Here is a 13,394-nt window from a genome sequence, read left to right as displayed (position 1 = left end):
ATTTTGTTGACTGTGGAATCTCCAGTGCCTAGCACAGTGCCTGGCACCTGGGAGGTGATCAGTAAATATATGCTGAATGAATGAGTGCTGTCACAGCCTCTCCTGGCCGTGGTGTTCTGTGGAGACTTTGTCAGGCGCCTTCAGGCATGGTCAGGACTTGGCTTCCTTTGCAGGGAGCAATGCTGGATGCCCTCTTCCCCCACAGCTGCTCAGCAGGCTCTTTCTGCCACTCCGGAGTCACTCAGCCTCAGGCTGTGGCTGGCAGCACAGTGTGAAGTTGCTTTGGTGAAGCTGCAGGTGTATGAAGGCGTGTTGGGATTTCAATATGGGGGACTTTTTAGAGTGGATTAAGATGTTCGGCCGGGCGCGGTGGCTCACGCCTGTAATCCCAGCACTTTGGGAGGCCGAGGCGGGCGGATCACGAGGTCAGGAGATCGAGACCATCCTGGCTAACACGGTGAAACCCCGTCTCTACTAAAAATGCAAAAAATTAGCCGGACGCGGTGGTGGGCGCCTGTAGTCCCAGCTACTCGGGAGGCTGAGGCAGGAGAATGGCGTGAACCCGGGAGGCGGAACTTGCAGTGAGCGGAGATAGCGCCACTGCACTCCAGCCTGGCGGACAGAGCGAGACTCCGTCTCAAAAAAAAAAAAAAAAAAAATGTTCAAATTGCTTTCATTTTGGTGAACAGCATTTGGAACTTTATTTTGGAATTAATCAAAATGATTTAGAAATTAACTAGAGACATTTAAGACAATCTCTAGTAGTTGCTGCTGCACTCCAGCCTGGGTGATAGAGCCAGACCTTGTCTCAAAAAAAATTAGAAAAAAGAAAATTGGGATGCCTGATCACTAGTTACTGGTATGAATTGGCTGAAGATCATGGCGTTCTGGATGAATTTTTACTCTTTGTCATACGTATTAAGGCACTAATTACACAATTTTAAAAAAGATCTATAAAACATGTTTTATAGTTACTGTAGCTCTTACGTGTCCCCATATGCAGGGCAAATAGGGAATTTGGTAGTACCTGTTCCTAAGTGTAGGACTGCTGGAATATTCAAGAATGTAAATGGTATTATTAGATGGCTACACACTCCAGGTTTCATGGGTGACCCCTTACTGCACAGTCCCACGTTATTCAGCCCTGGTTCTCCAGCCCTGGTCCCCAGATTCTTCTCTCAGCCGCCGTCCCTGCCAGCTCCAAGGCTGAAGTAAACTATTCACAGAATTTAGAATTGAAAAGGACTGTAGCGAATTTTTGGTCCAATTCCCTTATTTTACAGACGAGCATGCTGAGCTTCAGAAAGCAGAGGTGATTGCCCAGGGCCATATGGGAGCTAGAGGTAGACTTGAAACCAGAGTCCAGGTCTTTGGACTCCCCATAGAGTGCTCTCTTGATTACCTCCCTATCCAAAAGTAGTGCACTGGACTCTGGTTGCCTTCCTTCCAGGGACCAGTCTGTGTCCAGCTTCTGTTCTATTTGCAGCTGCATTTCTTTTTTATTTTTCTCTTTTTGAGATGGACTCTTGATCTGTTGCCCAGGCTGGAGTGCAGTGGTGTGATCTGGGCTCACTGCAACCTCCGCCTCCCGGGTTCAAGCTATTCTCCTGCCTCAGCCTCCTGAGTAGCTGGAATTATAGGCGTGCACCAGCATGCCTGGCTAATTTTTGTGTTTTTAGTAGAGATTTGGCCAGGCTGGTCTGGAACTCCTTACCTCAGGTGATCTTCCCGCCTCGGACTCCCAAAATGCTGGGGTTACAGCTGTGAGCCACTGCGCCCAGCCTACATTTCTTTTTACATTACATTGTATTAGGTTGGTGCAACAGTAATTGTGTTTTTTGCCATTACTTTTAATGAAATGTAAAAAGAAATGACAAATGTGTTTTCTTACAGCATAGAGAAATTAAATTCCATTGTTTTGCTTACTTCAGAAACAAGGATATGTAAAGAAAGTATGTAATAACAGAACCGTCCAAACCCTTCAGTGTGTACAGCAATAAAATTCTTTATTTATTTTATTTTATTTTTTTATTTTGAGGTGGAGCCTTGCTCTGTCACCCAGGCTGGAGTGCAGTGGCATGATCTCGGCTTACTGCAACCACTGTGTTCCAGGTTCAAGCTATTCTCCCGCCTCAGCCTCCCAAGCAGCTGGGATTACAGGTGCCCACCACCACGCCTGGCTAATTTTTGTATTTTTAGTAGAGACAAGGTTTTGCCATGTTGGCCAGGCTGGTTTCAAACTCCTGACCTCAGGTGATTTGCCTGCCTCGGCCTCCCTAAGTGCTGGGATCGCAGGCGTGAGCCACCGCGCCTTGCCTAGAATTCTTACAGTTAAATGTTGCTGTTTTAATCTTGAAATCTTGAGAACTGAATTGGATGAATTTGTTCTGATTTTCACTTCTGTTTTCTTTAGCTTTAAACGCCAACTTATTCTGTATCCTGGACTTCAAACTTTGTTTTTATTGTACCACTTCCCCGGCCCCACTAAAAAGGAACCTCTAGGGACTATTCAGGAGTGTCCATCACTGTAGAGTCAGGTCTGATTTCTGTCTGGCTTATCCTCATCCTCCAGCCCCCTTTATCTTTTCACTCGTATATTCTACTGCTTTTACTTTGAAAAACTCTGCTTCAGTAAACTCCTGGCTTGTGTTGTTTTCATAGCTTGATCACCTTTTACTCTGCTGCCTCGCTTTCCCAACTTTTACTCTTCCCCTCTCAGAAACCTCCTAACTACTGCGAGTAAACCCTAATAATCTTTCCTTTATATTTCCAAAATAATTTTATTTCCTAGTTTATGTTATAAAATGTGTTTTTTAAAAAAAGAAAACTCGGTTTGTGAAGAAGGTCCCTCCCATCTCAAGTTCCTAGTTTTTCTGAGGTAATCACTGTTGTTTATTTTGTAGCCTTCTCCTGCTTTTCATGTCACAGTCACAAAATGGCTGCCTTATCTCCAGGCATCACATTTCCATTCCAGGCAGTAAGACAAGGAGAGAGAAAATGAGATATCATGAGCCATATCTGGCCTTTTTTAATTAAGAAAAGCAAAAACTTTCCCAGAAGCTCAAAGCAGACTTCTGTTCCTGTCTCATTGGCCAGATCCGTATTACATGGCACTCCTAGTTAGGAGAAATTCTGGAATAGAGAGCATTCAGCTTTCTCAGTCCCTCTAGTGGAGGCAGTGGGAGAAGGGAATTGGGAGTATGTTTTGAGTTGGCCATTGGATTGTGCCTACTGCACATAAGATGTTGTTTTCATATTGGATTTTGATAAATCCATTTTATAATAAGCTACCTTACTACATTCTCCTGTTTTGAATAATTTTTCAGTTGTTTGCCTTCCCAATGTATTGTTTTGGAATTACGAACATTTTGCTTTTTTCATTTCAGCTGTTCTTAAATGTATCAAGAAGCTTTCAATTGCCAGTAATGGAAAACTTATTCTAATGAATTTTTTAAAATAAAAGGAATTTAGTGATTCACATAGCTGAAAAGTCTGAGGCTCTGGTGGGCTTCGGGTGCAGTTTGACTCAGAGGATCATGGTGTTCTCAGGTTCTGCCTTCATTTCTCTTGTGGTTTTCTTGTTATGTGGCCTTGTCTTTGGGCTGACTTCCACCGTGGTAGCAGATGGCGACATAATGTTAGCCAGGGAGAATGTTTCTTCTGATAGCTTTCTTGGGCTTTGTTCCAGAAAGTCTGCAGCTAACGTCTGTGAGTCATGTGCTCCTTCTTGAGCCAATCACTGGGATTTTCTGGAATGTGTCCTCCATATATTTGGTTGTGTTTCCATCAGTGTCTCTACTTCCTTTATTGCTGTTTAGTGCGGCATCCGTTTCCGGGATTGCCTCACTCTTCCTGAACTTCATTTCTTCCCTGAACTTTGCTATCTTTTAATCTCCCCTTGTTGTCCTGTTTCTTATTTGAGTTCCTGTTTCAGGGGGCTATGCCTATTTTTTAAAGTCTCATAGAGAAATATTGGTTCAGGCTGGGCGCAGTGGCTCACGCCTGTAATCTCAGCACTTTGGGAAGCCGAGGCGGGCAGATCACCTGAGGTCAGGGGTTGGAGACCAGCATGGCCAACACGGCAAAACCCCATCTCTACTAAAAACACAAAAATTAGCTGGGCTTGGTGGCGGACACCTGTAGTCCCAGCTACTCCAGGAGGCTGAGGCAGGAGAATCGCTTGAACCCAGGAGGCAAAGGTTGCAGTGAGCCCGGATCATGCCACTGCACTCCAGCCTGGGCAATAGAATAAGACTTCCTCTCAAAAATAAATAAATAAATAAATAAAAGGAAAAATGTTGGTTCATAACTTTCCAATTCTTTCCAGCATAATCTCTCTGGCTGTCTGGTGTGTCTTCATTGACTTTTTCTTGGCAATATTCCTTTCCTTCCTTTGTCCTGTATCTTATTTGCATCGTCTGTGATGGAGCCTTTCTCACGATGACTCAGTTTTCAATGTGGATGGTTCTTTCTGGGTTACCAGCCTGCTGAGTGGTTGTGACTGGGAAGAGCTGGGGTGGAGTGGGGGGGGCACTGGCAACCTTCATTGCAGTCAGCTGCCTCAGAGAGCTTTCTTTCCAGCCCTCCATCCTGAGGGCATTTCTCCTCTCTAGGACAGAAGGAATTTTGACTGCTGCTCACACTTTGTGTTTGAATCGATCAACAAGCAGGGTAGTGTTCAGTTTTGTAAAGAATTTTGGCTATGATAATCCTACAATTCAGCCCCACAGCCACCCTGATGACACTGAAATGCGTCATGGGCTGCTTTTGTTGCTGTTTGGTATTCAGTCTTTTTCTCAATCTATTGGAAACAAGGCCGAAATGAAAGTTCAGTTAACATAAAGTTTAAGAGTCTTTCCTTTGGATCCCAAAGTTATTTAATTTTTTAATTTTTAGAGCTAAATTTAAATGATTTTTCCACTCGGGTTCCACATGCTTCCAGTACTTGGAAGCATGAGAAGTGTATATGTTGAGTTTATGCCCAAGTTCCCAAATAGATAATCTTTGAAACCTATAACATTTACAATATTAAAAACAAAACAAAACAAAAACAACAACAAGAAGAAACCCCACCATACTGGGATAGAGATATGCTGAAACTTACAAAGTAAAACTAAAATTTTGAAACTGGGTTACTTCATGATTTGAAGAACAGTGTACTTTGTAGAACAAAGGATTTTCATAGCGAGTGGGAATCCAACAGAAAGGGTAGAAGCTGGCATTGACAATGTGTCTGCTAGCACAGCTAGCACTGGGCTGCGTTTCAGAGTAAATAAGCAAAGGCCTTTGCCCTCAGGAGCTCTTGGTTTGGTCTACAGGGGAGATAAAGCCATGCGTAATTATAGTAGGCCATATTAAATGCCATGAGAAAAGTGGTATGATCAAAGGAGAATGGTCAGGCTGTATCATTATCCATATTTTTCAAAGATGCAGAAGTAGATCAGAGAGATTCTGTAACACGCCTAAACTCACGCAGCCAGTCTGTGGCAGAACCAAGATCAGAACCTCCTTCTAGCTAACTGCTGGCTGGCAGCATGGGAAATTTTTTTTTTTTTTTTGAGATGGAGTCTCACTCTGTTGCCCAGGCTGGAGTGCAGTGGCGTGATCTCCACTCACTGCAAGCTCCGCCTCCTGGGTTCACACCATTCTCCTGCCTCAGCCTCCTGAGTAGCTGGTGCCCACCACCACGCCCGGCTAATTTTTTATATTTTTTAGTAGAGACGGGGTTTCACCGTGTTAGCCAGGATGGTCTCAATCTCCTGACCTCATGATCCACTAGTCTCGGCCTCCCAGAGTGCTGGGATTATAGGCGTGAGCCACTGCGCCTGGCCAAGATGGGAAATTTTAAATAGTTTTACAGTTTACGGAACTCTTGTTCTTAGTAATCAGTTAAAATTCACTTAATCTGCTCCTGCAATAATCAGTGGGTTATAGCAAATACTTTGTTTGTGTCTACTGAAGTACTGTGTTTAGAATGTCGCATTCCTCAAACCTGCTTTGAGATCTTGTTCTTTTAAGGGCCCATGCCAATGCCACTTTCTTTATGAAATCCATACCTAAGTCCCTTCAAAATAGGATTTGAAGCTGGGCGTGGTGGCTCATGCCTGTAGTTCCAGCACTTTGGGAGGCCGAGCCGGGGGGGAATCACCCAAGGTCGGGAGTTCAAGACCCAGCCTGACCAACATGGAGAAACCCCGTCTCTACTAAAAACACAAAATTAGCTGGGCGTGGTGGTGCATGCCTCTAATCCCAGCTACTCGGGAGGCTGAGGCAGGAGAATCGCTTGAACCCGGGAGGTGGAGGTTGCGGTGAGCCGAGATCGCACCATTGCACTCCAGCCTGGGCAATAAGAGCGAAACTCTGTCTCAAAAAAAAAAAAAGAAAAAGAAAAAGAAAAAGAAAAGAAAACAGAAAAAAAAAAAAAGAAAATAGGATTTGTCCTCCCTCTGCCTTCTGTTTTTTGTTTGTAGGTCTTATGTTCTGCCCTCTGTGATATACTCTTCAAGGACAGGGACTGTGTCTTACTCATCTTTGGATCCCAATCCCTTCTGGGCCAGTGGAGTGAGATCTTCGTTAATGTGGCACTCTGTTCATGTTGTTTGAATGCTTTGCTTGCTGTATGTCTAGGGTCCCAGACACAAGTAAATAATTCTTAGAAGCATGGAAATGGTATATATATTGGGTTTAACTTCTAGGTGTTCACCTATATCATGACTCTGGGCAGGATAGTTGTGCCTGACGCCTGGAGGTGCTGTATGTGTGTGGTGTTAGGTACCTATGTTGGATATTTCTGCTTCTGGGCTCAGCAACATTCTTCTCTCAATAAAAACAATTCTAGATGCTGTACTTTGTCTAGTGTCTTCTATTAGCAGCTGATAGCACTTTTTGGCTCTTCAAAATATTTTTGCATTCATTGACTCAGTGCGTTTTATAAGTGCATATCTGACAAATTATTTGGACTATTTTCTTTTTGTTCAATATTAACTAAATATGCATTTATGAGTGAGAATTTAGGGCATGGATTTTCTCACTCATGAAGAATAGTGTGCCACATGCCGGCTGGATAAAAGGAAAGATCCAGGAATAGTTCGCGTATTCTGTTTCCTCTGTGTCCTTCCTAGTTTGTAAAATTGTCAGCTGGCTCTTTAATTAATCATGATATTAAAACAGCAAATATATTGCAGTGATCTGTCAGAAGATGACTGGAAGGTGTCAGGCCCTGTGTTTGGTTAAATATTACGAAAAAGGCTTCCGTTTTACGGGTCAGCTTTCCAAGGTACAGCATGTTGGCGCACCTTTCCTTTGTGGTTCCAGACCAAACTAGAAATGTTCTAGCTTGTACTTTGGAAGCAGTTGTGCCTTGAGAGCAGCTATAAATAAAATATGGTAGTTTGATTATTGCTTTGGGGAGTAGACAGTCCTGAATGTGCAGGTGCAATGCTGTATTTGCTCATTTCTCTCCCTCTTAAAAACTTGTTTCAGCCAGGCGTGGTGGCTCACGTCTGTAATCCCAGCACTTTGGGAGGCCAAGGCAGGTGGGTCGCTTGAGCCCAGGAGTTCCAGTCCAGCCTGGGCAACGTGGCCAGACACAATCTCTACAAAAAATACAAAAATTAGCCAGGTGTGGTGGTGCGCATCTGTAGTCCCAGCTGCTCCGGAGACTGAGAGGTTGGAGGATCGCTTAAGTCCCAGAGGTTGAGGCTGCAGTGAGCTGGGTTCACACCACTGCACTACAGCCTGGGCAACAGAGCAAGACCCTGTCTCAAGAAGAAAAACTAACAAAAAACTTGTTTTACTGAGAAAATGGAGAAGAGAGAGCTGGAAGAATCATTTATGTAGATACCATGTAAATTGGCATCACTGCATCTAGGATCATAATTTTCTTTATGGCAGCCTGTACCATAGGGCACAGGCATTCTCTAATCTTAATCCTTGAATAGTTTCGCAGAACACTGCTAGCCATTCCAAAGTAATAGGATTACACCTGAAACTTTTATGGGTGAAAGGGTTAGTCTCCTTAACCCTCTAGTAGCCAGACTCACCTAGAACTAGTGACAGCCAGGAGTTTTAGATCTCTTCATTTTATAGAAGAGAAAGCCAGATTCCTCCTAGTTAGCAGCTGTCTTGCCTCAGTGTTCTCTCCAGAGACACAGAGAACTTTGGGTTAGTTAAGTCCTCTCACCATTGTTCCCTGTAATTGTTATTGTTAATTCAGACCAGCAGGAAAATGAGCCAAACAGTATTCTTCATGCCCATTGTTAAGATTAAAATGTCTCTTTTTTTATTTTTTTGTCTTGGGAGGTGAAGCTCTCATTTGCTTGCCACATTTGTAAGAAAAACAGCATAAACCCAGGAGCCAACCCTCCTAGAAATACCAGTTACCGTCGCGTATTCTATAAAACATCACATTCTGTCTTGAGATTGCAGTGAATGGCGGCCTGTGGTTGGGTGGGGAGGAGTGGAGAGGGAAAAGAGGAATGATCGGAGCCCTTGGATTTTAGGGCTTGGGCAGACACCACAGAGGCTGCCGAGACGGACATCCAAGCTTAGAGAGGTGGAATCACTTGATGAAGATTGCATGGCTAGTGAAGGTTATGGCCTGGGAACTGTATTTTTCTGACTCTGTATCCAGTGCTCTTTTTGCTAGAAAGCAGTGTGAAGAGTACAGAGGGCTCAGCTTGGGAGGCCTGTCATTGCTGTCAGCTCCAGGCTGGCCTTCCTCACCTCCTTGCTGCCTACTCCCAGCCTCCCTGCAGATGCCCTTAGGACAGTCCTCTCCTCCTCGGGTCAGTCCTTCCTTTCCAGACCCCCTCTTCTCTTTCCTGGCATCTGAATCCCTGACCAGGGCCGTGCTTTGTTGTTGCTGGGTTCACAGTCATCTTGCTTCTCTTAGAGCCTGGATTGTGGCTAGTCCTCAGAGCCTGGCTAGAAACCTAGTTCTTTCTCGAAGCCATCCCTGGTTCTCACGTGGTATGGAGCTTTGAAGTGACTCCCAGTGCTTACCTGGCTTGCTATGCGAGTGGCCTGCTTTGCTCTGGTGAGAACTTGGGGTGTGCTCTCCCTCCCCTCGAGAATGCGACACCACACACTGTCAGACCCTATAGGAGTTACTGACCTCAGCTACTGCACCCTAGTGGACATCTTAGCTCTAGAGTTTGACAGATACGTTGAGGGCTTAGCCACAGCAGGCTGGGCTCTGCCAGCCGCTTCTGCAAAGATCCCCAGCTCAGGTGCTCCTCGCCTTGTTAGCCTTCCAGCCTAAAGGCCCTGCCAACACCAGCACCCCTGGGAACTCCTCTAGCCTCCGGGGGCCTTATATGTCACTGTGGATCCCTCCCTGTGTTGGACACCATCTCTGGAGAGAACCACTCATATAAAAGGCACACCTCAAACTTAATCAGACGTCACTTTCCACAGAGGCCTGCTTCCATCCTAAGTGAGCAACTGGACTTTAATATTTGGGAAGCACTCCGTGTGGTGAATGGACCTCGTCTGTCGTGTGTGCTCCCTGCGAGGCCTGTTCTCATTATTCTCCCCTCCTTAGGGATCATGAGCCTTTGTATGGCAATAGACCGTGCGCTTCAGGAAATCATACTTTGATCATCTCTTTATTGCAACCACGCAGAGCATCACAAAGCTGTGCACATGCGCTCCCTCCTGACTTCCTTCAGTCTTCAGTTCGCTCCTTCTTTTAGGCTTCTTGCTTTCCTCTGTTCCCAGCTTAGATTCGGGAGCTCTCCCTTCCCATTTGTTCTTTCAAGAAATGTTTAGTGGTCACCCGCCAGTGTCAGGCTTTGTGTTAGGTGCTGGGGAAACAATGATAAGGCAAAACAGCACGGCTGTGAATGGGAGGGAGATGGCCGTTCATCAGAGGAGTACACAGGCCTGAAATGACACCTGCCTGCGTCCTCCGAGGGCAGGCTCCTATGCAGTGAGACGAGTCACTAGAAACCCCCCACCACCAGCGGGAACCAGACACAAACTGGAAACCCCACTGTTTCCTCCAGCAAATGCTGTCTCTTCTTAGGACCCCTTAGTACCCGCACTCCCCACCCTATTTGGGGTAAACAGGAAATCCTGCCTTGTCCATTTCTGGGCTCACTGCAGTCAAGTGTTGGTAGGTTTATCCATTTCAAGTCCTATTCCAGCTACTGGGTGTTGATAATTTAAGAAGATAGGCTGAGAATGGGGGTGGTGGGTTTCCTTTGCCCCTTCTGTGTAAAGCAGATGGGAATTGTTTAAATACAAATGACCAGGTGGTGCCATCCCTGTGGGAAGGAAGCCAGGCTGTTTGTTAGGTGGGCTCGCGTCGCCCCCTAGTCCTGCCCACGAGCAACTAACTCATTGGGATGTTGAACTCTGGTGGGTATGAAAAGCAGCCAGGTGCCCTCCTCAGTTCAGTTCAGAATCTCCAGGGTAGTGGTCCTGACCCCTAAGGGGAGGGGAGCTTGCAAAAATTACGTGGGTAGCTGTTTTCAAACGATACTGCTAAGTGTAGTTATTTCCTGGGTGTAAATTCAAAATTCATCTACTGCAGATTTACCAAATTATCCTCCTGGACACCCATGGCTTTCAAAACCTCCTGGGTGATTGTAATGTATGGCCACGGTTCAAAACTGCTCTAATAGTGGGTGGATTTCTGTTGGCCCTAATAATGCCAATGGCCTCACAAATAGAAGCCTCAAATAGAAGATCCACAGGAGGATAAGGTAATGCTGGCAAACTCATCCTTGGAAAAATTGAATTGTTTGCATTTCAAAAAGAATTTTGTGGTATTGGCCATTATTTGACTTAATTGAATATTTTTCAACAAAAACCGTTTATTCTAGTTAATGTTACTAAATATAGTTGTGTTGGTGATGAAATAAAATCTAAACCACCTGCTTGTTTTATAAAGATTCTGTCTTCTCTCACTGGGGTTTCAGGCCAGTAATTAATCCAGGACATGTTAACTGTTGAATGCCTGCTCTTACAGGCATTGGACATAGACAAAGAAAAATATGGTATGGGTTTCATTTCAAAGAGATCACAGTGTGATGAGGAAGGTGGATTTGTTGAAATATTTTAAGATACTTACAGGTGCAGGTTAATAATCTTAACATTGCAAATGATCTTTTTCTCATACCTCGTTTTATTTGCCTGCCTTTTGCAAAGCTAATAAGGTAAAATTCATGCCTTGCAAGTTAACAGTAATTGTGGACTCTAAAAACTCCCCTTATTTTTAGTTAAAAGTAAGACCCTGGGTGCAGTGGAAAATCACAGCTTCTGGTCCCAGCTCTGCTGCTCTTTGCGTGAGTTTAGAGGAGCCAAGGAGCCTGCTTGGTATCTGTTTCCTCATCTCCGCATTGTCGCGAGAATTGAGAAAGAAACAGGATATGCAGAAGATATGCACTGTGCCATGGAGTGTGGCACTTAGTATCCTTTGTTGTCTTTCTATCCCCTCAACTCTAGGAAAAATAACATTTTAAGACAATAGGACATTGACCTCTTGAGCTGTATCAGAGAACGATGATTTGGCTAAGGAGAAAATGCCCAATAATGATTTGCTTGATCTGGGTTTCTTGATTTGTGGCATTATTGTCACTTTTGCCAAATAATGCTTTGTTGTGGTGGTGGTGGGGGGTGTCCTATGCATTGTAGGATGTTTGGCAGCATCCCTGGCCCCTAACCACTAGATGTTAATAACACCCCCAAATTTGAAATAACCAGACATTGCCAGATGTCTCCTGAGGAGGGCAGAATCTCCTTGGTTGAGAGCCTCTGGCCGGGGCCCTTCCCTCTCTTTTGTCTCGGGTGAATTCTATCCCTCTGCCTGCTACAAGTGTCACAGAGTTCTTACTGTCCATCAGAGAAGTGCGAAGTAAAGTCATAGTGTGGCTGCTCCAGACCTACCAGAATAACAGGAATGAAAGAGTTGGAAAACTGTTGGCAAGGATGTGGAGCAACTTGAAATCTCATACCCTGCTGGTAGGAGTATAAATGGGTACAACTGCTGTGGAAAACTATTTGGCAATATTTACTTAAGCTGAACATACACTTTCTACGTATCTGCTCCTGAGTACATGTGTGACAGAAATGCATTCCGAGGCTGATAAGAGACACACACTAGAATATTCATAGCAGCGCTATTTATAATAACCCCCACGTAGAAACTACCTAAATGCCCATCAGTGGTAGAATGAAGGATCTGCGATATATTGGAGTAATGGAGTACTAGACAGCAATGCAAATGAATGCTATGCAACTGCACATAAAAATAATGCTACCACTCATAAAATATGTGGAGTGAAGGAATCCAGCCACAAGAGTAGCTAGCATCATACGATTCTCTTTCTATAAAGTGTTATACAACTGATCTACGTTCTTAAAGGTTAGGATAGTAAGTTACCCTATGGGGGTAGTTACTGGAAGAAGGAATGGGTGGAGGTGGGGTACATTAAAATTCTCCCTATATAAATAACAGCCATGATTTCTCTTTCCTGGACGGCACCCTAACTGGTTGGAAGGATGACTGTGGAGGTGCTTAGCGTGCTGCATAATGAATGAAGCACTGTGCAGGCAGACTGACCTGTGAAATGAAGTTGGGTCACACATTGGGGCTAGCAGCGAACTTAGCCCTTCAATTGTTGAATATTTGGGACATTTTCTCCAGTTCTTCTATTTTTACCATGGAAGTCAGTTCTAGTCAGTCTTGCGGGAATACATCTATGGGTAATTATGATTTGGTACAAAGTGAATATCAGAATAGCGTTTTAATTGTGAATGTTCTTTGAATGGGACTTACTGAACCTAAATTGGTTGTAGTAGCGAAAATCACTAAAATAATCATGTATGTAAACATGCAAGAAAATATTTGTATTGTCAAACATGTAAGACAGTAGTTGTAAAACTAACAAGTTAAAGTGTTTTGCAAGAGATTTCTCTTTTCTTGGGGATGCTAATCTAATTAAATTCCCTTCCCTCGCACTGATTTATTCTGATTTATTTAAAACACCATTCCTTAGCCTGTAGTCCCAGTACTTTGGGAGGCTGAGATGGGCGGATCACTTGAGGTCAGGAGTTCGAGACCAACCTGGCCAACATGGTGAAACCCCATCTCTAATAAAAATACAAAAATTACCTGGGCGTGGTGGCACGTGCCTGTTATCCCAGCTACTTTGGAGGCTGAGGCAGGAGAATCGCTTGAACCCGGGGGGCAGAAGTTGCGGTGAGCAGACATCACGCCACTGCACTCCAGCCTGGGCAACAGAGTTAGACTCCATGTCAAAAAAACAAAAAAACGAAAAACACCATTCCCAGTCTGCACTTTTTAGGATTATTAATGTTAAATTTATGTGAAAGCACATTTCCTATTTAATCACTTGGTATCAATTTAATTGATTTTGTATTTTGTT

General features: G+C 44.3%; 1 protein-coding gene across 3 annotated transcripts in view; it reads left to right on the top strand.

Annotated features, from left to right (window-relative positions):
* VGLL4 (vestigial like family member 4) overlaps nucleotides 1-13,394 on the top strand; it is a 166,187-nt gene that overhangs the window by 56,121 nt on the left and 96,672 nt on the right. The gene's annotated exons all lie outside the window — the stretch shown is intronic.

This window comes from Gorilla gorilla, chromosome 2 (assembly GCF_029281585.2).
Source record: "Gorilla gorilla gorilla isolate KB3781 chromosome 2, NHGRI_mGorGor1-v2.1_pri, whole genome shotgun sequence".
NCBI classification, from domain to species: domain Eukaryota; kingdom Metazoa; phylum Chordata; class Mammalia; order Primates; family Hominidae; genus Gorilla; species Gorilla gorilla.
The sequence above is the reverse complement of the archived record's forward strand: the minus strand, read 5'-3'. Positions and strand labels throughout refer to the sequence as shown.